This window comes from Chiloscyllium plagiosum, unplaced genomic scaffold (assembly GCF_037043375.1).
Source record: "Chiloscyllium plagiosum isolate Xiang-an unplaced genomic scaffold, Cpla_swu_hap1 HiC_scaffold_18, whole genome shotgun sequence".
Classification (NCBI taxonomy): domain Eukaryota; kingdom Metazoa; phylum Chordata; class Chondrichthyes; order Orectolobiformes; family Hemiscylliidae; genus Chiloscyllium; species Chiloscyllium plagiosum.
The window spans coordinates 36,667,480-36,692,090 of NW_028270156.1; the positions used below are offsets into that span (position 1 = coordinate 36,667,480).

The 24,611-nt window shown below is 44.6% G+C and overlaps 4 non-coding genes across 4 annotated transcripts; all 4 read right to left on the minus strand.

Annotated features, from left to right (window-relative positions):
* Window positions 1-1,823: 1,823 nt before the first annotated feature.
* Window positions 1,824-2,121, minus strand: LOC148146929 (signal recognition particle RNA). Its single transcript, XR_015760260.1, has one exon.
* Window positions 2,122-8,164: 6,043 nt separating this feature from the next.
* On the minus strand, window positions 8,165-8,462 carry LOC148146930 (signal recognition particle RNA). The gene has a single exon (XR_015760268.1).
* Window positions 8,463-14,515: 6,053 nt separating this feature from the next.
* On the minus strand, window positions 14,516-14,813 carry LOC148146931 (signal recognition particle RNA). Its single transcript, XR_015760318.1, has one exon.
* Window positions 14,814-20,867: 6,054 nt separating this feature from the next.
* LOC148146932 (signal recognition particle RNA) lies at window positions 20,868-21,165 on the minus strand. The gene has a single exon (XR_015760319.1).
* Between the last annotated feature and the right edge of the window lie 3,446 nt (window positions 21,166-24,611).

A 24,611-nucleotide genomic window follows, 5' to 3' on the forward strand; every position in this document is an offset into this window, starting at 1 on the left:
GATGTCAGAAAGTTCTCTCGCTAGCTGGTCTGCACAGGATCTAAGTGCATGGCTGGGGACTCCATCCGGACAAGTTGCTTTCCTTGGGTTCACTCTCAAGAAGGCGATCTGACATCTGCAGCAGTGACTGGAGGAATATGAGGATCTGGGGTTGTTGGGGGCAGGTGGTATCATTCCACTGGCATTCTGTTTGAACGGATTGTAAAAAGATCAGGGAAGGCTGTGTTTTTCTCCGCTATTCTGTTCTGCTTCAATTTGCATCCTGTTATGCTGTGTAGGCCTTGTGACAGGCGATGGGTGTCCATTTGGTTAGTTTGGGTCTCTAACGTAGTCCTGTACTGCCTCTTGGCATCTGTAATAGCCTTGCAGAGGTTGTATCCAGAATTCTTATGAAAGTCTGAGTCATTCAATTTGAATGCCACCTGCCCGGTCTTCAGTAGGCAATGGATATCCCAGTTCATACAAGGTTTCTGGTTGATGAACGCACTGATTTTCTTCTTTGACACACAGCCGTCTATACAAGTGCCAATCACGTCTGTGACCGTGACAGCATACTTGGCTAGGATGACTGCTGAACTCTGAAATATGGTTCAGCCCAACGATTCCAAGCAGTGCCACAGAAGCCCTTCTGCAGCTTCAGACCAGCACTGTCCTACTTTCTGTGCTAGGTCCTCAAGTTTCAGATTCTGCTTATAAACTGGGAGCAGGAACACAGTGCTGTGATCTGATTTTCAAAAGTGTATTTGTGGTATGGAGTGGTAGGCATTGTTGGTGGTTCAGTAGCAATGGTTCAACATCTGTTGCGGAAGCTTCTATGTTACATGCTCTTGTGACTGTAAGGGAAGGCAGTCGCATGATTTTGTGTGATAGAACCCTTGAACAAATTACACCTCTGCTACTATATTGCTCCATTCCAGCAATGGCCAAGATATGTTTTCAATATTAGAGTGGGAAGCAGAAGACTGAATACCGGTGGCATTCAAGTGGCGTGCGAGAATCGCAGCAGAGAGGAACAGAGAACTTTCTTCTAACCGATCTGCCACTTGGACCACCGCCAGTTGTAAAGTGAGGCCAGAAAGGCCCCCGTTCTTGGAAATAACGTGCATCTCGGCTGCTATTATTTCTCGCTGTCTTGTCTAAGACCTCATACTCGAAAGTGAGGAGATGGAAAAATGGGCTGTTGGTCAACTTGATTGTGGCATCATGGAAATGCCAGTCTTGCTGCCTCTTTCTTTCTCTCTGGTAGCGACAGCATGAGAGAAGTTAGAATGAGAGTTCAAGTGTTGCACAGTTTTGCAGGAGAATCATTTGCCGAAGTGAATGAATGAATGGATGACGGAGAGGGGAAAGAGCCGGGAGGCAGCTTGAACGCTTGGTGGTTGCAATGGAAGTTTCGGCAATGTGAGCAATGGAGAATTCGGGCAGGAAAATGAAGAGAGTTTTGCGCTCTCTGCTGGCCATGGCTGGTAGGATTGTGTAAAGTGGAGATTTTCTCAGAACAGTAGGTGCTGTGAACAGCAGGGAGCAGTAAAAGAGAAGTGAATATTGAGGAGAGGTAGAAAAGGGCAGTGTGGGAAGTGTGAGGTAATGACTGAGAGAGTGTGTTTGGGTGAGTGTGGAGGACTTGTAGAGAGATTCGGTTGTTGTAAAATGTGTGGATTTGTTGTTGACTTTGTAAAGATTGGTTATCGTGAGAGTGAATAAACGTGGCGGGCGTAGGAGGTGGAGGGAGTGAGTGGGGAAGGAAGGAAGCAGGATTGAGATATCGAGATTGTTTGCACTGATGGCAAAAGATGGGAATGCCGCAAGGTAAAGAATGGTGTAAAAGACTGCGTCTCACTGTATTGGTCAGGCTGCACTGCTGCATCCATTCACAGGTGCTATCCCACTACTGAGCAGTGCGGGGGCTTTGACCTGCTCCGTTTCCGACCTGGGCCGGTTCACCCCTCTGCAGCACACCTGGTACACCCGAGTTCTCCGAGGAGCACCATGTGGACACTGCCCTGAGTGTGGGCACCCGATCGACACAGACCACAACAGCCCAGAACTCCCAACCTCAAGTCATCCGGCAGCCTCAGCCTCCCAGCAGCGGGATTACAGGCGCGCGCCACAGCCCCCGGCGATCGCGGGGCGCTTCCCTCAGTTGCCTTCAGTTCAAACGGCAGCAACAGCTCCACTGCAGACATTGCTGCAAAGACAACAGGCGGACGCAGTTTCACAGAGAGTCATCGAGTCATGCAGTACGGAAACAAACCCTTCAGCCCAATCACTCTGTGCCGAACATAATCTCAAACTAAACTCGCCGTCGCTCACTGCTACTGGTCCAGATCCAAACTTTCTCTTTTCATGTACTTACCCAAATATCTTTTAAACATTGTAACGGTGCCCACATCCATCAGTTCCTCAGGAACTTCATTCCACTGGCTAACCCCCACCCTCTATGGAATAAAAGATGCCCCTCATGTCTTTTTTAACTCTCGCACTTCTGCCCTTAAAATGTGCCCCCTCTCCTGAAATCCCCCATCCGAGGAAAAAGACAACTACTCTTCATCCTATCTATACCCTTCATTATTTTATTTTATAAACGTCCATAAGGTTTCCACTTGACCTGCTACTCTCCAGTGTAAAAGGTTCCAGCCTATCGCTTCACTTCACTTCAGCTCTGATGTAGATTCATCGAGATTCATAACACGAGCTTGCTTTCTCTCCATCGACCATTGTGATCTCCAACACTTTTTGTTTCCTGTTACAGATTCCAGCATCTGCAGTAATTTGTTCCTACCCAGTCTATCCAGCCTTTCTTTACAGCTCAAACTTTCCATACCTGGCAAAATCCAGTAAACCTCTTCTGAATTCCTCCAGCTTAAAAATATCCTTCCTATTACTTGGCAAACAGAACTGAACACTATATTCCAGAAGATGTCTCACCAATGTCCTGCCCAAACACAACGTGACTTTTCAACGCCTATACTCAAAGGATTGAGCAATGAAGGCACAGCGTGCAAAATGTCTCTTGAACCACCCTGTCTATATGTGATGGAAACTTCAAGGAATGGTGTACCTGAACCCATTGGCCTCTCTGTTCTACCAACACTACTTGTGTATAAACACAACCAAGGCCCTACTTTTGGTTGTGCCCTATGTGTCCTACCCTTATTTGTTGAACCCAAATGCAATACCTTGCATTTATCCAGATTGAACACCATCTGCCATTTTTGAACCCATTGACCCATTTGAACAAGATCCCTTTGTAATCTTAGGAAACCTATTTCACTGGCTACTACGCTACCACTTTTGGTGCTGTCTGCAAGCTGACTAACCATGCCTTCTATATGCTCATCCAAATCATTCATATAGATGACAAACAAAAGATTTCCCAGAACCGAACCTTGTGGAACACTCTGGTGACAGGCCTTCAATCTGAAAGCAACCCTCAACCACTAGTCTCTTTCTCCTGCCATTAAGCCAATAATGCAAGCTCAATCTTGTGACCTAACTTTACTAATTAGTCTATAATGTGGAACCTTGTCAAAAGTTCTACTAAAGTCCAAGTAAACAATATCTACTGTTCTGCCTTCATCAATCGTTTTGGTAACTTCTTCAAAACTGCAAGCATGTTTGTGAGAAATTATTTTTCTCACACAAAGCCACGCTGACTATCCCGAATCAATTTATGTCTCTCTAAATGTCCATAAAGTTTATGTTTTAAAATCACCTCCATCAATCTACCCACAACCAAAGTCAGACAGGCCAATAGTTCCCGGCTTTCTCCTTACAACATTTCTTAAGCAAATCTAGGAAAAAATGTCTACTCCTATCTCTCCAAACCTTTGCTATTCATATATTTACCTAGGTGTCTTTTAAACTTTGCAATTGTGCTCAACATTCAGGATTTCCTCAGGAAGTTCATTCCACATGTGAATCACCTTCTGTGTAAAAATAAATTGCCCCTCATGTCTTTTTAAAATCTCCCTCCTCTCACCTTAAAAATATATCCCCTGTTCTTGAAATTCCCCCATTCTAGGTCTCACTCATGTCCTGTACAACCTCAAGATGACAACACTCAAAGTATAGACAACCACATATGTCCCAGGCTATGCTTGTGCCTTTGTTGGTATTTGGAACATGGAAAAGATGAGAACTTCTCATTCCTGATGAAGGGCTTATGCCTGAATGTCAATTCTCCTGCTCCTCGGATGCTGCCTGACCAGCTGTGCATTTCCAGCATCACACTCTCAACTCAGTATGTGAAACATGCCTTGTTGTGTTTCTATTCCGAGACGACCAACAACTCTTTCTCTGATATATCGATGATGTCATACCTGTGCCCAATCCCTAATTATGACACTCACCAGCCAGTTGTTTGCCTTTTCACTTAAACCATCATGTTCCCATGCTAAAATACCCATCCTGGGTGTGCTATAGTGTTGTATTAATGTTCAATGTGAACTGGAGGAACAACATCACATTTTCATGTCACATCTCCCTATGCTAGCCCTGAACATTGAGTCAACAAACTTCACAGCATGACATCTACCCCTCCAGTTGGTTTAGAAACTGACTCCTTCCTTCACCTCCATTGCTTTTTTTAAAAAAAATGTATCGTGTTGTTTCACTCTCAACAGAATAGATTTTCTTTCTCTCTTTTGCACCTAGTATCTCCATGCATTTTACATTTCCATCTCACTTTTACTAACATTACCACTCTTTTTGTCTCCTGCTCTGAGCACCATTACCATTTATTCTACTTAATGTTTCTCCCCCTCTCTCAACAGCATAAAAATGTTTAAATTCCAAGACTGTTCAGTTCTGAAGAAAACATTTCAGACGCAAAATGTTAATGCTGTTTGTTTATCCATGTCATGTATGCAGCTGGACTTTGTCAGTTGCAAGTGGTGACAACAGCTCCACTGCAGTCACTGTGTAAGTCGAGCAGGCTGTTGCACTTGATTTGATGTGATTTATCGTTGTCACACATACCTAAGTGCAGTTGAAAGTTGTGTTTTGTGTACAGAATAAGCAGATCATAGGGTGATTGAACAGAGCAAGGCAGAGAAAGTTATGGCTGCAAGGAGAGGACAAAAAGAGATCGCCATTAGATTTGAAATTTGAGAGACCCATTCGACAGAAGAATAACAGCGGGTAAAAATTTGTTCTGGAACCCACTGGTATGTGCGTTTAAGCTTTTGTATCTTCTGCGTGATGGAAGAGGTTGGAAGAGATTATTACCAGGATTGGAGGTGTCACTGTTGACGCTAGCTGCCATTCCGGAACTACAGTATACGTAGAGGGAGTCCATGGCTTGTGTGATTGTCTGGGCTGTTCACATAACTTTCTGTAGGTTCTTATGGCCATGGGTAGAGCAATTACTGTACCAGCCATGATGTAGCTGGGTAGAATGCTTTCTATGATGCATCTATAAGAGTTAGTGAGGGTCCTTACAGACATGCTGAATTTCATAAGCGTTCAGAGGAAGAAGAGGCATTGTTGTGCCTTCTTGATTATCACACCTCTGTGGGAGGTTCAGTGCAGGTTGCTGGTTATCATCACTCCAAGGAATTTGACGCTATCGACCCTCTCCACCTCAGCTCCATTGATGTAAGTAGGGTCATGTTGTTCTTCTTTCTTCCGGAGGTCGATGATCAAGCTCCTTAGTTTTGCCCACCACTTTGGAGGAGAGATTGTTATCTTTGCATCATAAGATCAAGCATCCTATCTTCTTTCTGTATGCTAACTCATGGTTGTCTGATATCTGTCATACAATGGTAGTGTTTTCAGTGAACTTGTAAATGGCATTCGGATGAAATTGTGCCACACAGTCCCGAGTGTACAGGGAGTGCAGTAGGAGCTTGAGTACGTATTCTTGGGAGGCGCCGGTGTTGAGGCGCATCGCAGAGGAGGTGATGTTATCTTTCTTTACTGACTGCAGTCTATGGATCAAGAGGTTGAGGATCCTGTTGCAGATAGCAGACCCAAGACCTAGGTCTCAGAGTTTGGAGGTTAGTTTGGTTGGTATTATAATGTTGAAGGTGGAGCTGTAATCAATAAGTAGAAGCCTGACACAGGTATCTGTATTATTCAGATGTTCGTCGAATGAGTGCAGGATGAGAAAAATGGCATCTACCGTGGACCTGTTGCACTGGTAGGCAGATTGCAAGGGATTGAGGCAGGCTGGGGGTCTAGCGTTGATGTGATCCATGACTAACCTCTCAAAGGACTTTGTAACTATGGAAGTCAGAGGCATCAGGCGGTAGTCATTGAGACACATTGCATGTGCTTTCTTTGGTACCGGAATAATGGAAGCAGTTGGGGACTTCAGATTGTAACAACGAGGGGTTAAAGATGTCAGAAAGTTCTCTCGCTAGCTGGTCTGCACAGGATCTAAGTGCATGGCTGGGGACTCCATCCGGACAAGTTGCTTTCCTTGGGTTCACTCTCAAGAAGGCGATCTGACATCTGCAGCAGTGACTGGAGGAATATGAGGATCTGGGGTTGTTGGGGGCAGGTGGTATCATTCCACTGGCATTCTGTTTGAACGGATTGTAAAAAGATCAGGGAAGGCTGTGTTTTTCTCCGCTATTCTGTTCTGCTTCAATTTGCATCCTGTTATGCTGTGTAGGCCTTGTGACAGGCGATGGGTGTCCATTTGGTTAGTTTGGGTCTCTAACGTAGTCCTGTACTGCCTCTTGGCATCTGTAATAGCCTTGCAGAGGTTGTATCCAGAATTCTTATGAAAGTCTGAGTCATTCAATTTGAATGCCACCTGCCCGGTCTTCAGTAGGCAATGGATATCCCAGTTCATACAAGGTTTCTGGTTGATGAACGCACTGATTTTCTTCTTTGACACACAGCCGTCTATACAAATGCCAATCACGTCTGTGACCGTGACAGCATACTTGGCTAGGATGACTGCTGAACTCTGAAATATGGTTCAGCCCAACGATTCCAAGCAGTGCCACAGAAGCCCTTCCGCAGCTTCAGACCAGCACTGTCCTACTTTCTGGGCTAGGTCCTCAAGTTTCAGATTCTGCTTATAAACTGGGAGCAGGAACACAGTGCTGTGATCTGATTTTCAAAAGTGTATTTGTGGTATGGAGTGGTAGGCATTGTTGGTGGTTCAGTAGCAATGGTTCAACATCTGTTGCGGAAGCTTCTATGTTACATGCTCTTGTGACTGTAAGGGAAGGCAGTCGCATGATTTTGTGTGATAGAACCCTTGAACAAATTACACCTCTGCTACTATATTGCTCCATTCCAGCAATGGCCAAGATATGTTTTCAATATTAGAGTGGGAAGCAGAAGACTGAATACCGGTGGCATTCAAGTGGCGTGCGAGAATCGCAGCAGAGAGGAACAGAGAACTTTCTTCTAACCGATCTGCCACTTGGACCACCGCCAGTTGTAAAGTGAGGCCAGTAAGGCCCCCGTTCTTGGAAATAACGTGCATCTCGGCTGCTATTATTTCTCGCTGTCTTGTCTAAGACCTCATACTCGGAAGTGAGGAGATGGAAAAATGGGCTGTTGGTCAACTTGATTGTGGCATCATGGAAATGCCAGTCTTGCTGCCTCTTTCTTTCTCTCTGGTAGCTACAGCATGAGAGAAGTTAGAATGAGAGTTCAAGTGTTGCACAGTTTTGCAGGAGAATCATTTGCCGAAGTGAATGAATGAATGGATGACGGAGAGGGGAAAGAGCCGGGAGGCAGCTTGAACGCTTGGTGGTTGCAATGGAAGTTTCGGCAATGTGAGCAATGGAGAATTCGGGCAGGAAAATGAAGAGAGTTTTGCGCTCTCTGCTGGCCGTGGCTGGTAGGATTGTGTAAAGTGGAGATTTTCTCAGAACAGTAGGTGCTGTGAACAGCAGGGAGCAGTAAAAGAGAAGTGAATATTGAGGAGAGGTAGAAAAGGGCAGTGTGGGAAGTGTGAGGTAATGACTGAGAGAGTGTGTTTGGGTGAGTGTGGAGGACTTGTAGAGAGATTCGGTTGTTGTAAAATGTGTGGATTTGTTGTTGACTTTGTAAAGATTGGTTATCGTGAGAGTGAATAAACGTGGCGGGCGTAGGGGGTGGAGGGAGTGAGTGGGGAAGGAAGGAAGCAGGATTGAGACATCGAGATTGTTTGCACTGATGGCAAAAGATGGGAATGCCGCAAGGTAAAGAATGGTGTAAAAGACTGCGTCTCACTGTATTGGTCAGGCTGCACTGCTGCATCCATTCACAGGTGCTATCCCACTACTGAGCAGTGCGGGGGCTTTGACCTGCTCCGTTTCCGACCTGGGCCGGTTCACCCCTCTGCAGCACACCTGGTACACCCGAGTTCCCCGAGGAGCACCATGTGGACACTGTCCTGAGTGTGGGCACCAGATCGACACAGACCACAACAGCCCAGAACTCCCAACCTCAAGTCATCCGGCAGCCTCAGCCTCCCAGCAGCGGGATTACAGGCGCGCGCCACAGCCCCCGGCGATCGCGTGGCGCTTCCCTCAGTTGCCTTCAGTTCAAACGGCAGCAACAGCTCCACTGCAGACATTGCTGCAAAGACAACAGGCGGACGCAGTTTCACAGAGAGTCATCGAGTCATGCAGTTCGGAAACAAACCCTTCAGCCCAATCACTCTGTGCCGAACATAATCTCAAACTAAACTCGCCGTAGCTCACTGCTACTGGTCCAGATCCAAACTTTCCCTTTTCATGTACTTACCCAAATATCTTTTAAACATTGTAACGGTGCCCACATCCATCAGTTCCTCAGGAACTTCATTCCACTGGCTAACCCCCACCCTCTATGGAAAAAAAGATGCCCCTCATGTCTTTTTTAACTCTCGCACTTCTGCCCTTAAAATGTGCCCCCTCTCCTGAAATCCCCCATCCGAGGAAAAAGACAACTACTCTTCATCCTATCTATACCCTTCATTATTTTATTTTATAAACGTCCATAAGGTTTCCACTTGACCTGCTACTCTCAGTGTAAAAGGTTCCAGCCTATCGCTTCACTTCACTTCAGCTCTGATGTAGATTCATCGAGATTCATAACACGAGCTTGCTTTCTCTCCATCGACCATTGTGATCTCCAACACTTTTTGTTTCCTGTTACAGATTCCAGCATCTGCAGTAATTTGTTCCTACCCAGTCTATCCAGCCTTTCTTTACAGCTCAAACTTTCCATACCTGGCAAAATCCAGTAAACCTCTTCTGAATTCCTCCAGCTTAAAAATATCCTTCCTATTACTTGGCAAACAGAACTGAACACTATATTCCAGAAGATGTCTCACCAATGTCCTGCCCAAACACAACGTGACTTTTCAACGCCTATACTCAAAGGATTGAGCAATGAAGGCACAGCGTGCAAAATGTCTCTTGAACCACCCTGTCTATATGTGATGGAAACTTCAAGGAATGGTGTACCTGAACCCATTGGCCTCTCTGTTCTACCAACACTACTTGTGTATAAACACAACCAAGGCCCTACTTTTGGTTGTGCCCTATGTGTCCTACCCTTATTTGTTGAACCCAAATGCAATACCTTGCATTTATCCAGATTGAACACCATCTGCCATTTTTGAACCCATTGACCCATTTGAACAAGATCCCTTTGTAATCTTAGGAAACCTATTTCACTGGCTACTACGCTACCACTTTTGGTGCTGTCTGCAAGCTGACTAACCATGCCTTCTATATGCTCATCCAAATCATTCATATAGATGACAAACAAAAGATTTCCCAGAACCGATCCTTGTGGAACACTCTGGTGACAGGCCTTCAATCTGAAAGCAACCCTCAACCATTAGTCTCTTTCTCCTGCCATTAAGCCAATAATGCGTCCAATTGGCAAGCTCAATCTTGTGACCTAACTTTACTAATTAGTCTATAATGTGGAACCTTGTCAAAAGTTCTACTAAAGTCCAAGTAAACAATATCTACTGTTCTGCCTTCATCAATCGTTTTGGTAACTTCTTCAAAACTGCAAGCATGTTTGTGAGAAATTATTTTTCTCACACAAAGCCACGCTGACTATCCCGAATCAATTTATGTCTCTCTAAATGTCCATAAAGTTTATGTTTTAAAATCACCTCCATCAATCTACCCACAACCAAAGTCAGACAGGCCAATAGTTCCCGGCTTTCTCCTTACAACATTTCTTAAGCAAATCTAGGAAAAAATGTCTACTCCTATCTCTCCAAACCTTTGCTATTCATATATTTACCTAGGTGTCTTTTAAACTTTGCAATTGTGCTCAACATTCAGGATTTCCTCAGGAAGTTCATTCCACATGTGAATCACCTTCTGTGTAAAAATAAATTGCCCCTCATGTCTTTTTAAAATCTCCCTCCTCTCACCTTAAAAATATATCCCCTGTTCTTGAAATTCCCCCATCCTAGGTCTCACTCATGTCCTGTACAACCTCAAGATGACAACACTCAAAGTATAGACAACCACATATGTCCCAGGCTATGCTTGTGCCTTTGTTGGTATTTGGAACATGGAAAAGATGAGAACTTCTCATTCCTGATGAAGGGCTTATGCCTGAATGTCAATTCTCCTGCTCCTCGGATGCTGCCTGACCAGCTGTGCATTTCCAGCATCACACTCTCAACTCAGTATGTGAAACATGCCTTGTTGTGTTTCTATTCCGAGACTACCAACAACTCTTTCTCTGATATATCGATGATGTCATACCTGTGCCCAATCCCTAATTATGACACTCACCAGCCAGTTGTTTGCCTTTTCACTTAAACCATCATGTTCCCATGCTAAAATACCCATCCTGGGTGTGCTATAGTGTTGTATTAATGTTCAATGTGAACTGGAGGAACAACATCACATTTTCATGTCACATCTCCCTATGCTAGCCCTGAACATTGAGTCAACAAACTTCACAGCATGACATCTACCCCTCCAGTTGGTTTAGAAACTGACTCCTTCCTTCACCTCCATTGCTTTTTTAAAAAAAAATGTATCGTGTTGTTTCACTCTCAACAGAATAGATTTTCTTTCTCTCTTTTGCACCTAGTATCTCCATGCATTTTACATTTCCATCTCACTTTTACTAACATTACCACTCTTTTTGTCTCCTGCTCTGAGCACCATTACCATTTATTCTACTTAATGTTTCTCCCCCTCTCTCAACAGCATAAAAATGTTTAAATTCCAAGACTGTTCAGTTCTGAAGAAAACATTTCAGACGCAAAATGTTAATGCTGTTTGTTTATCCATGTCATGTATGCAGCTGGACTTTGTCAGTTGAAAGTGGTGACAACAGCTCCACTGCAGTCACTGTGTAAGTCGAGCAGGCTGTTGCACTTGATTTGATGTGATTTATCGTTGTCACACATACCTAGGTGCAGTTGAAAGTTGTGTTTTGTGTACAGAATAAGCAGATCATAGGGTGATTGAACAGAGCAAGGCAGAGAAAGTTATGGCTGCAAGGAGAGGACAAAAAGAGATCGCCATTAGATTTGAAATTTGAGAGACCCATTCGACAGAAGAATAACAGCGGGTAAAAATTTGTTCTGGAACCCACTGGTATGTGCGTTTAAGCTTTTGTATCTTCTGCGTGATGGAAGAGGTTGGAAGAGATTAATACCAGGATTGGAGGTGTCACTGTTGACGCTAGCTGCCATTCCGGAACTACAGTATACGTAGAGGGAGTCCATGGCTTGTGTGATTGTCTGGGCTGTTCACATAACTTTCTGTAGGTTCTTATGGCCATGGGTAGAGCAATTACTGTACCAGCCATGATGTAGCTGGGTAGAATGCTTTCTATGATGCATCTATAAGAGTTAGTGAGGGTCCTTACAGACATGCTGAATTTCATAAGCGTTCAGAGGAAGAAGAGGCATTGTTGTGCCTTCTTGATTATCACACCTCTGTGGGAGGTTCAGTGCAGGTTGCTGGTTATCATCACTCCAAGGAATTTGACGCTATCGACCCTCTCCACCTCAGCTCCATTGATGTAAGTAGGGTCATGTTGTTCTTCTTTCTTCCGGAGGTCGATGATCAAGCTCCTTAGTTTTGCCCACCACTTTGGAGGAGAGATTGTTATCTTTGCATCATAAGATCAAGCATCCTATCTTCTTTCTGTATGCTAACTCATGGTTGTCTGATATCTGTCATACAATGGTAGTGTTTTCAGTGAACTTGTAAATGGCATTCGGATGAAATTGCGCCACACAGTCCCGAGTGTACAGGGAGTGCAGTAGGAGCTTGAGTACGTATTCTTGGGAGGCGCCGGTGTTGAGGCGCATCGCAGAGGAGGTGATGTTATCTTTCTTTACTGACTGCAGTCTATGGATCAAGAGGTTGAGGATCCTGTTGCAGATAGCAGACCCAAGACCTAGGTCTCAGAGTTTGGAGGTTAGTTTGGTTGGTATTATAATGTTGAAGGTGGAGCTGTAATCAATAAGTAGAAGCCTGACACAGGTATCTGTATTATTCAGATGTTCGTCGAATGAGTGCAGGATGAGAAAAATGGCATCTACCGTGGACCTGTTGCACTGGTAGGCAGATTGCAAGGGATTGAGGCAGGCTGGGGGTCTAGGGTTGATGTGATCCATGACTAACCTCTCAAAGGACTTTGTAACTATGGAAGTCAGAGGCATCAGGCGGTAGTCATTGAGACACATTGCATGTGCTTTCTTTGGTACCGGAATAATGGAAGCAGTTGGGGACTTCAGATTGTAACAACGAGGGGTTAAAGATGTCAGAAAGTTCTCTCGCTAGCTGGTCTGCACAGGATCTAAGTGCATGGCTGGGGACTCCATCCGGACAAGTTGCTTTCCTTGGGTTCACTCTCAAGAAGGCGATCTGACATCTGCAGCAGTGACTGGAGGAATATGAGGATCTGGGGTTGTTGGGGGCAGGTGGTATCATTCCACTGGCATTCTGTTTGAACGGATTGTAAAAAGATCAGGGAAGGCTGTGTTTTTCTCCGCTATTCTGTTCTGCTTCAATTTGCATCCTGTTATGCTGTGTAGGCCTTGTGACAGGCGATGGGTGTCCATTTGGTTAGTTTGGGTCTCTAACGTAGTCCTGTACTGCCTCTTGGCATCTGTAATAGCCTTGCAGAGGTTGTATCCAGAATTCTTATGAAAGTCTGAGTCATTCAATTTGAATGCCACCTGCCCGGTCTTCAGTAGGCAATGGATATCCCAGTTCATACAAGGTTTCTGGTTGATGAACGCACTGATTTTCTTCTTTGACACACAGCCGTCTATACAAATGCCAATCACGTCTGTGACCGTGACAGCATACTTGGCTAGGATGACTGCTGAACTCTGAAATATGGTTCAGCCCAACGATTCCAAGCAGCGCCACAGAAGCCCTTCCGCAGCTTCAGACCAGCACTGTCCTACTTTCTGTGCTAGGTCCTCAAGATTCAGATTCTGCTTATAAACTGGGAGCAGGAACACAGTGCTGTGATCTGATTTTCAAAAGTGTATTTGTGGTATGGAGTGGTAGGCATTGTTGGTGGTTCAGTAGCAATGGTTCAACATCTGTTGCGGAAGCTTCTATGTTACATGCTCTTGTGACTGTAAGGGAAGGCAGTCGCATGATTTTGTGTGATAGAACCCTTGAACAAATTACACCTCTGCTACTATATTGCTCCATTCCAGCAATGGCCAAGATATGTTTTCAATATTAGAGTGGGAAGCAGAAGACTGAATACCGGTGGCATTCAAGTGGCGTGCGAGAATCGCAGCAGAGAGGAACAGAGAACTTTCTTCTAACCGATCTGCCACTTGGACCACCGCCAGTTGTAAAGTGAGGCCAGTAAGACCCCCGTTCTTGGAAATAAGGTGCATCTCGGCTGCTATTATTTCTCGGTGTCTTGTCTAAGACCTCATACTCGGAAGTGAGGAGATGGAAAAATGGGCTGTTGGTCAACTTGATTGTGGCATCATGGAAATGCCAGTCTTGCTGCCTCTTTCTTTCTCTCTGGTAGCTACAGCATGAGAGAAGTTAGAATGAGAGTTCAAGTGTTGCACAGTTTTGCAGGAGAATCATTTGCCGAAGTGAATGAATGAATGGATGACGGAGAGGGGAAAGAGCCGGGAGGCAGCTTGAACGCTTGGTGGTTGCAATGGAAGTTTCGGCAATGTGAGCAATGGAGAATTCGGGCAGGAAAATGAAGAGAGTTTTGCGCTCTCTGCTGGCCGTGGCTGGTAGGATTGTGTAAAGTGGAGATTTTCTCAGAACAGTAGGTGCTGTGAACAGCAGGGAGCAGTAAAAGAGAAGTGAATATTGAGGAGAGGTAGAAAAGGGCAGTGTGGGAAGTGTGAGGTAATGACTGAGAGAGTGTGTTTGGGTGAGTGTGGAGGACTTGTAGAGAGATTCGGTTGTTGTAAAATGTGTGGATTTGTTGTTGACTTTGTAAAGATTGGTTATCGTGAGAGTGAATAAACGTGGCGGGCGTAGGGGGTGGAGGGAGTGAGTGGGGAAGGAAGGAAGCAGGATTGAGACATCGAGATTGTTTGCACTGATGGCAAAAGATGGGAATGCCGCAAGGTAAAGAATGGTGTAAAAGACTGCGTCTCACTGTATTGGTCAGGCTGCACTGCTGCATCCATTCACAGGTGCTATCCCACTACTGAGCAGTGCGGGGGCTTTGACCTGCTCCGTTTCCGACCTGGGCCGGTTCACCCCTCTGCAGCACACCTGGTACACCCGAGTTCCCCGAGGAGCACCATGTGGACACTGCCCTGAGTGTGGGCACCCGATCGACACAGACCACAACAGCCCAGAACTCCCAACCTCAAGTCATCCGGCAGCCTCAGCCTCCCAGCAGCGGGATTACAGGCGCGCGCCACAGCCCCCGGCGATCGCGGGGCGCTTCCCTCAGTTGCCTTCAGTTCAAACGGCAGCAACAGCTCCACTGCAGACATTGCTGCAAAGACAACAGGCGGACGCAGTTTCACAGAGAGTCATCGAGTCATGCAGTACGGAAACAAACCCTTCAGCCCAATCACTCTGTGCCGAACATAATCTCAAACTAAACTCGCCGTAGCTCACTGCTACTGGTCCAGATCCAAACTTTCCCTTTTCATGTACTTACCCAAATATCTTTTAAACATTGTAACGGTGCCCACATCCATCAGTTCCTCAGGAACTTCATTCCACTGGCTAACCCCCACCCTCTATGGAAAAAAAGATGCCCCTCATGTCTTTTTTAACTCTCGCACTTCTGCCCTTAAAATGTGCCCCCTCTCCTGAAATCCCCCATCCGAGGAAAAAGACAACTACTCTTCATCCTATCTATACCCTTCATTATTTTATTTTATAAACGTCCATAAGGTTTCCACTTGACCTGCTACTCTCCAGTGTAAAAGGTTCCAGCCTATCGCTTCACTTCACTTCAGCTCTGATGTAGATTCATCGAGATTCATAACACGAGCTTGCTTTCTCTCCATCGACCATTGTGATCTCCAACACTTTTTGTTTCCTGTTACAGATTCCAGCATCTGCAGTAATTTGTTCCTACCCAGTCTATCCAGCCTTTCTTTACAGCTCAAACTTTCCATACCTGGCAAAATCCAGTAAACCTCTTCTGAATTCCTCCAGCTTAAAAATATCCTTCCTATTACTTGGCAAACAGAACTGAACACTATATTCCAGAAGATGTCTCACCAATGTCCTGCCCAAACACAACATGACTTTTCAACGCCTATACTCAAAGGATTGAGCAATGAAGGCACAGCGTGCAAAATGTCTCTTGAACCACCCTGTCTATATGTGATGGAAACTTCAAGGAATGGTGTACCTGTACCCATTGGCCTCTCTGTTCTACCAACACTACTTGTGTATAAACACAACCAAGGCCCTACTTTTGATTGTGCCCTATGTGTCCTACCCTTATTTGTTGAACCCAAATGCAATACCTTGCATTTATCCAGATTGAACACCATCTGCCATTTTTGAACCCATTGACCCATTTGAACAAGATCCCTTTGTAATCTTAGGAAACCTATTTCACTGGCTACTACGCTACCACTTTTGGTGCTGTCTGCAAGCTGACTAACCATGCCTTCTATATGCTCATCCAAATCATTCATATAGATGACAAACAAAAGATTTCCCAGAACCGATCCTTGTGGAACACTCTGGTGACAGGCCTTCAATCTGAAAGCAACCCTCAACCATTAGTCTCTTTCTCCTGCCATTAAGCCAATAATGCGTCCAATTGGCAAGCTCAATCTTGTGACCTAACTTTACTAATTAGTCTATAATGTGGAACCTTGTCAAAAGTTCTACTAAAGTCTAAGTAAACAATATCTACTGTTCTGCCTTCATCAATCGTTTTGGTAACTTCTTCAAAACTGCAAGCATGTTTGTGAGAAATTATTTTTCTCACACAAAGCCACGCTGACTATCCCGAATCAATTTATGTCTCTCTAAATGTCCATAAAGTTTATGTTTTAAAATCACCTCCATCAATCTACCCACAACCAAAGTCAGACAGGCCAATAGTTCCCGGCTTTCTCCTTACAACATTTCTTAAGCAAATCTAGGAAAAAATGTCTACTCCTATCTCTCCAAACCTTTGCTATTCATATATTTACCTAGGTGTCTTTTAAACTTTGCAATTGTGCTCAACATTCAGGATTTCCTCAGGAAGTTCATTCCACATGTGAATCACCTTCTGTGTAAAAATAAATTGCCCCTCATGTCTTTTTAAAATCTCCCTCCTCTCACCTTAAAAATATATCCCCTGTTCTTGAAATTCCCCCATCCTAGGTCTCACTCATGTCCTGTACAACCTCAAGATGACAACACTCAAAGTATAGACAACCACATATGTCCCAGGCTATGCTTGTGCCTTTGTTGGTATTTGGAACATGGAAAAGATGAGAACTTCTCATTCCTGATGAAGGGCTTCTGCCTGAATGTCAATTCTCCTGCTCCTCGGATGCTGCCTGACCAGCTGTGCATTTCCAGCATCACACTCTGAACTCAGTATGTGAAACATACCTTGTTGTGTTTCTATTCCGAGACTACCAACAACTCTTTCTCTGATATATCGATGATGTCATACCTGTGCCCGATCCCTAATTATGACACTCACCAGCCAGTTGTTTGCCTTTTCACTTAAACCATTTTGTTCCCATGCTAAAATTCCCATCCTGGGTGTGCTATCGTGTTGTATTAATGTTCAATGTGAACTGGAGGAACAACATCACATTTTCATGTCACATCTCCCTATGCTAGCCCTGAACATTGAGTCAACAAACTTCACAGCATGACATCTACCCCTCCAGTTGGTTTAGAAACTGACTCCTTCCTTCACCTCCATTGCTTTTTAAATAAAAAATGTATCGTGTTGTTTCACTCTCAACAGAATAGATTTTCTTTCTCTCTTTTGCACCTAGTATCTCCATGCATTTTACATTTCCACCTCACTTTTACTAACATTACCACTCTTTTTGTCTCCTGCTCTGAGCACCATTACCATTTATTCTACTTAATGTTTCTCCCCCTCTCTCAACAGCATAAAAATGTTTAAATTCCAAGACTGTTCAGTTCTGAAGAAAACATTTCAGACGCAAAATGTTAATGCTGTTTGTTTATCCATGTCATGTATGCAGCTGGACTTTGTCAGTTGAAAGTGGTGACAACAGCTCCACTGCAGTCACTGTGTAAGTCGAGCAGGCTGTTGCACTTGATTTGATGTGATTTATCGTTGTCACACATACCTAAGTGCAGTTGAAAGTTGTGTTTTGTGTACAGAATAAGCAGATCATAGGGTGATTGAACAGAGCAAGGCAGAGAAAGTTATGGCTGCAAGGAGAGGACAAAAAGAGATCGCCATTAGATTTGAAATTTGAGAGACCCATTCGACAGACGAATAACAGCGGGTAAAAATTTGTTCTGGAACCCACTGGTATGTGCGTTTAAGCTTTTGTATCTTCTGCGTGATGGAAGAGGTTGGAAGAGATTAATACCAGGATTGGAGGTGTCACTGTTGACGCTAGCTGCCATTCCGGAACTACAGTATACGTAGAGGGAGTCCATGGCTTGTGTGATTGTCTGGGCTGTTCACATAACTTTCTGTAGGTTCTTATGGCCATGGGTAGAGCAACTACTGTACCAGCCATGATGTAGCTGGGTAGAATGCTTTCTATGATGCATCTATAAGAGTTAGTGAGGGTCCTTACAGACATGCTGAATTTCATAAGCGTTCAGAGGAAGAAGAGGCATTGTTGTGCCTTCTTGATTATCACACCTCTGTGGGAGGTTCAGTGCAGGTTGCTGGTTATCATCACTCCAAGGAATTTGACGCTATCGACCCTCTCCACCTCAGCTCCATTGATGTAAGTAGGGTCATGTTGTTCTTCTTTCTTCCGGAGGTCGATGATCAAGCTCCTTAGTTTTGCCCACCACTTTGGAGGAGAGATTGTTATCTTTGCATCATAAGATCAAGCATCCTATCTTCTTTCTGTGTGCTAACTCATGGTTGTCTGATATCTGTCATACAATGGCAGTGTTTTCAGTGAACTTGTAAATGGCATTCGGATGAAATTGTGCCACACAGTCCCGAGTGTACAGGGAGTGCAGTAGGAGCTTGAGTACGTATTCTTGGGAGGCGCCGGTGTTGAGGCGCATCGCAGAGGAGGTGATGTTATCTTTCTTTACTGACTGCAGTCTATGGATCAAGAGGTTGAGGTTCCTGTTGCAGATAGCAGACCCAAGACCTAGGTCTCAGAGTTTGGAGGTTAGTTTGGTTGGTATTATAATGTTGAAGGTGGAGCTGTAATCAATAAGTAGAAGCCTGACACAGGTATCTGTATTATTCAGATGTTCGTCGAATGAGTGCAGGATGAGAAAAATGGCATCTACCGTGGACCTGTTGCACTGGTAGGCAGATTGCAAGGGATTGAGGCAGGCTGGGGGTCTAGGGTTGATGTGATCCATGACTAACCTCTCAAAGGACTTTGTAACTATGGAAGTCAGAGGCATCAGGCGGTAGTCATTGAGACACATTGCATGTGCTTTCTTTGGTACCGGAATAATGGAAGCAGTTGGGGACTTCAGATTGTAACAACGAGGGGTTAAAGATGTCAGAAAGTTCTCTCGCTAGCTGGTCTGCACAGGATCTAAGTGCATGGCTGGGGACTCCATCCGGACAAGTTGCTTTCCTTGGGTTCACTCTCAAGAAGGCGATCTGACATCTGCAGCAGTGACTGGAGGAATATGAGGATCTGGGGTTGTTGGGGGCAGGTGGTATCATTCCACTGGCATTCTGTTTGAACGGATTGTAAAAAGATCAGGGAAGGCTGTGTTTTTCTCCGCTATTCTGTTCTGCTTCAATTTGCATCCTGTTATGCTGTGTAGGCCTTGTGACAGGCGATGGGTGTCCATTTGGTTAGTTTGGGTCTCTAACGTAGTCCTGTACTGCCTCTTGGCATCTGTAATAGCCTTGCAGAGGTTGTATCCAGAATTCTTATGAAAGTCTGAGTCATTCAATTTGAATGCCACCTGCCCGGTCTTCAGTAGGCAATGGATATCCCAGTTCATACAAGGTTTCTGGTTGATGAACGCACTGATTTTCTTCTTTGACACACAACCATCTATACAAGTGCCAATCACGTCTGTGACCGTGACAGCATACTTGGCTAGGATGACTGCTGAACTCTGAAATATGGTTCAGCCCAACGATTCCAAGCAGTGCCACAGAAGCCCTTCCGCAGCTTCAGACCAGCACTGTCCTACTTTCTGTGCTAGGTCCTCAAGTTTCAGATTCTGCTTATAAACTGGGAGCAGGAACACAGTGCTGTGATCTGATTTTCAAAAGTGTATTTGTGGTATGGAGTGGTAGGCATTGTTGGTGGTTCAGTAGCAATGGTTCAACATCTGTTGCGGAAGCTTCTATGTTACATGCTCTTGTGACTGTAAGGGAAGGCAGTCGCATGATTTTGTGTGATAGAACCCTTGAACAAATTACACCTCTGCTACTATATTGCTCCATTCCAGCAATGGCCAAGATATGTTTTCAATATTAGAGTGGGAAGCAGAAGACTGAATACCGGTGGCATTCAAGTGGCGTGCGAGAATCGCAGCAGAGAGGAACAGAGAACTTTCTTCTAACCGATCTGCCACTTGGACCACCGCCAGTTGTAAAGTGAGGCCAGTAAGACCCCCGTTCTTGGAAATAAGGTGCATCTCGGCTGCTATTATTTCTCGGTGTCTTGTCTAAGACCTCATACTCGGAAGTGAGGAGATGGAAAAATGGGCTGTTGGTCAACTTGATTGTGGCATCATGGAAATGACAGTCTTGCTGCCTCTTTCTTTCTCTCTGGTAGCTACAGCATGAGAGAAGTTAGAATGAGAGTTCAAGTGTTGCACAGTTTTGCAGGAGAATCATTTGCCGAAGTGAATGAATGAATGGATGACGGAGAGGGGAAAGAGCCGGGAGGCAGCTTGAACGCTTGGTGGTTGCAATGGAAGTTTCGGCAATGTGAGCAATGGAGAATTCGGGCAGGAAAATGAAGAGAGTTTTGCGCTCTCTGCTGGCCGTGGCTGGTAGGATTGTGTAAAGTGGAGATTTTCTCAGAACAGTAGGTGCTGTGAACAGCAGGGAGCAGTAAAAGAGAAGTGAATATTGAGGAGAGGTAGAAAAGGGCAGTGTGGGAAGTGTGAGGTAATGACTGAGAGAGTGTGTTTGGGTGAGTGTGGAGGACTTGTAGAGAGATTCGGTTGTTGTAAAATGTGTGGATTTGTTGTTGACTTTGTAAAGATTGGTTATCGTGAGAGTGAATAAACGTGGCGGGCGTAGGGGGTGGAGGGAGTGAGTGGGGAAGGAAGGAAGCAGGATTGAGACATCGAGATTGTTTGCACTGATGGCAAAAGATGGGAATGCCGCAAGGTAAAGAATGGTGTAAAAGACTGCGTCTCACTGTATTGGTCAGGCTGCACTGCTGCATCCATTCACAGGTGCTATCCCACTACTGAGCAGTGCGGGGGCTTTGACCTGCTCCGTTTCCGACCTGGGCCGGTTCACCCCTCTGCAGCACACCTGGTACACCCGAGTTCCCCGAGGAGCACCATGTGGACACTGCCCTGAGTGTGGGCACCCGATCGACACAGACCACAACAGCCCAGAACTCCCAACCTCAAGTCATCCGGCAGCCTCAGCCTCCCAGCAGCGGGATTACAGGCGCGCGCCACAGCCCCCGGCGATCGCGGGGCGCTTCCCTCAGTTGCCTTCAGTTCAAACGGCAGCAACAGCTCCACTGCAGACATTGCTGCAAAGACAACAGGCGGACGCAGTTTCACAGAGAGTCATCGAGTCATGCAGTACGGAAACAAACCCTTCAGCCCAATCACTCTGTGCCGAACATAATCTCAAACTAAACTCGCCGTAGCTCACTGCTACTGGTCCAGATCCAAACTTTCCCTTTTCATGTACTTACCCAAATATCTTTTAAACATTGTAACGGTGCCCACATCCATCAGTTCCTCAGGAACTTCATTCCACTGGCTAACCCCCACCCTCTATGGAAAAAAAGATGCCCCTCATGTCTTTTTTAACTCTCGCACTTCTGCCCTTAAAATGTGCCCCCTCTCCTGAAATCCCCCATCCGAGGAAAAAGACAACTACTCTTCATCCTATCTATACCCTTCATTATTTTATTTTATAAACGTCCATAAGGTTTCCACTTGACCTGCTACTCTCCAGTGTAAAAGGTTCCAGCCTATCGCTTCACTTCACTTCAGCTCTGATGTAGATTCATCGAGATTCATAACACGAGCTTGCTTTCTCTCCATCGACCATTGTGATCTCCAACACTTTTTGTTTCCTGTTACAGATTCCAGCATCTGCAGTAATTTGTTCCTACCCAGTCTATCCAGCCTTTCTTTACAGCTCAAACTTTCCATACCTGGCAAAATCCAGTAAACCTCTTCTGAATTCCTCCAGCTTAAAAATATCCTTCCTATTACTTGGCAAACAGAACTGAACACTATATTCCAGAAGATGTCTCACCAATGTCCTGCCCAAACACAACATGACTTTTCAACGCCTATACTCAAAGGATTGAGCAATGAAGGCACAGCGTGCAAAATGTCTCTTGAACCACCCTGTCTATATGTGATGGAAACTTCAAGGAATGGTGTACCTGTACCCATTGGCCTCTCTGTTCTACCAACACTACTTGTGTATAAACACAACCAAGGCCCTACTTTTGATTGTGCCCTATGTGTCCTACCCTTATTTGTTGAACCCAAATGCAATACCTTGCATTTATCCAGATTGAACACCATCTGCCATTTTTGAACCCATTGACCCATTTGAACAAGATCCCTTTGTAATCTTAGGAAACCTATTTCACTGGCTACTACGCTACCACTTTTGGTGCTGTCTGCAAGCTGACTAACCATGCCTTCTATATGCTCATCCAAATCATTCATATAGATGACAAACAAAAGATTTCCCAGAACCGATCCTTGTGGAACACTCTGGTGACAGGCCTTCAATCTGAAAGCAACCCTCAACCACTAGTCTCTTTCTCCTGCCATTAAGCCAATAATGCGTCCAATTGGCAAGCTCAATCTTGTGACCTAACTTTACTAATTAGTCTATAATGTGGAACCTTGTCAAAAGTTCTACTAAAGTCTAAGTAAACAATATCTACTGTTCTGCCTTCATCAATCGTTTTGGTAACTTCTTCAAAACTGCAAGCATGTTTGTGAGAAATTATTTTTCTCACACAAAGCCACGCTGACTATCCCGAATCAATTTATGTCTCTCTAAATGTCCATAAAGTTTATGTTTTAAAATCACCTCCATCAATCTACCCACAACCAAAGTCAGACAGGCCAATAGTTCCCGGCTTTCTCCTTACAACATTTCTTAAGCAAATCTAGGAAAAAATGTCTACTCCTATCTCTCCAAACCTTTGCTATTCATATATTTACCTAGGTGTCTTTTAAACTTTGCAATTGTGCTCAACATTCAGGATTTCCTCAGGAAGTTCATTCCACATGTGAATCACCTTCTGTGTAAAAATAAATTGCCCCTCATGTCTTTTTAAAATCTCCCTCCTCTCACCTTAAAAATATATCCCCTGTTCTTGAAATTCCCCCATCCTAGGTCTCACTCATGTCCTGTACAACCTCAAGATGACAACACTCAAAGTATAGACAACCACATATGTCCCAGGCTATGCTTGTGCCTTTGTTGGTATTTGGAACATGGAAAAGATGAGAACTTCTCATTCCTGATGAAGGGCTTCTGCCTGAATGTCAATTCTCCTGCTCCTCGGATGCTGCCTGACCAGCTGTGCATTTCCAGCATCACACTCTGAACTCAGTATGTGAAACATACCTTGTTGTGTTTCTATTCCGAGACTACCAACAACTCTTTCTCTGATATATCGATGATGTCATACCTGTGCCCGATCCCTAATTATGACACTCACCAGCCAGTTGTTTGCCTTTTCACTTAAACCATCATGTTCCCATGCTAAAATTCCCATCCTGGGTGTGCTATCGTGTTGTATTAATGTTCAATGTGAACTGGAGGAACAACATCACATTTTCATGTCACATCTCCCTATGCTAGCCCTGAACATTGAGTCAACAAACTTCACAGCATGACATCTACCCCTCCAGTTGGTTTAGAAACTGACTCCTTCCTTCACCTCCATTGCTTTTTAAATAAAAAATGTATCGTGTTGTTTCACTCTCAACAGAATAGATTTTCTTTCTCTCTTTTGCACCTAGTATCTCCATGCATTTTACATTTCCACCTCACTTTTACTAACATTACCACTCTTTTTGTCTCCTGCTCTGAGCACCATTACCATTTATTCTACTTAATGTTTCTCCCCCTCTCTCAACAGCATAAAAATGTTTAAATTCCAAGACTGTTCAGTTCTGAAGAAAACATTTCAGACGCAAAATGTTAATGCTGTTTGTTTATCCATGTCATGTATGCAGCTGGACTTTGTCAGTTGAAAGTGGTGACAACAGCTCCACTGCAGTCACTGTGTAAGTCGAGCAGGCTGTTGCACTTGATTTGATGTGATTTATCGTTGTCACACATACCTAAGTGCAGTTGAAAGTTGTGTTTTGTGTACAGAATAAGCAGATCATAGGGTGATTGAACAGAGCAAGGCAGAGAAAGTTATGGCTGCAAGGAGAGGACAAAAAGAGATCGCCATTAGATTTGAAATTTGAGAGACCCATTCGACAGACGAATAACAGCGGGTAAAAATTTGTTCTGGAACCCACTGGTATGTGCGTTTAAGCTTTTGTATCTTCTGCGTGATGGAAGAGGTTGGAAGAGATTAATACCAGGATTGGAGGTGTCACTGTTGACGCTAGCTGCCATTCCGGAACTACAGTATACGTAGAGGGAGTCCATGGCTTGTGTGATTGTCTGGGCTGTTCACATAACTTTCTGTAGGTTCTTATGGCCATGGGTAGAGCAACTACTGTACCAGCCATGATGTAGCTGGGTAGAATGCTTTCTATGATGCATCTATAAGAGTTAGTGAGGGTCCTTACAGACATGCTGAATTTCATAAGCGTTCAGAGGAAGAAGAGGCATTGTTGTGCCTTCTTGATTATCACACCTCTGTGGGAGGTTCAGTGCAGGTTGCTGGTTATCATCACTCCAAG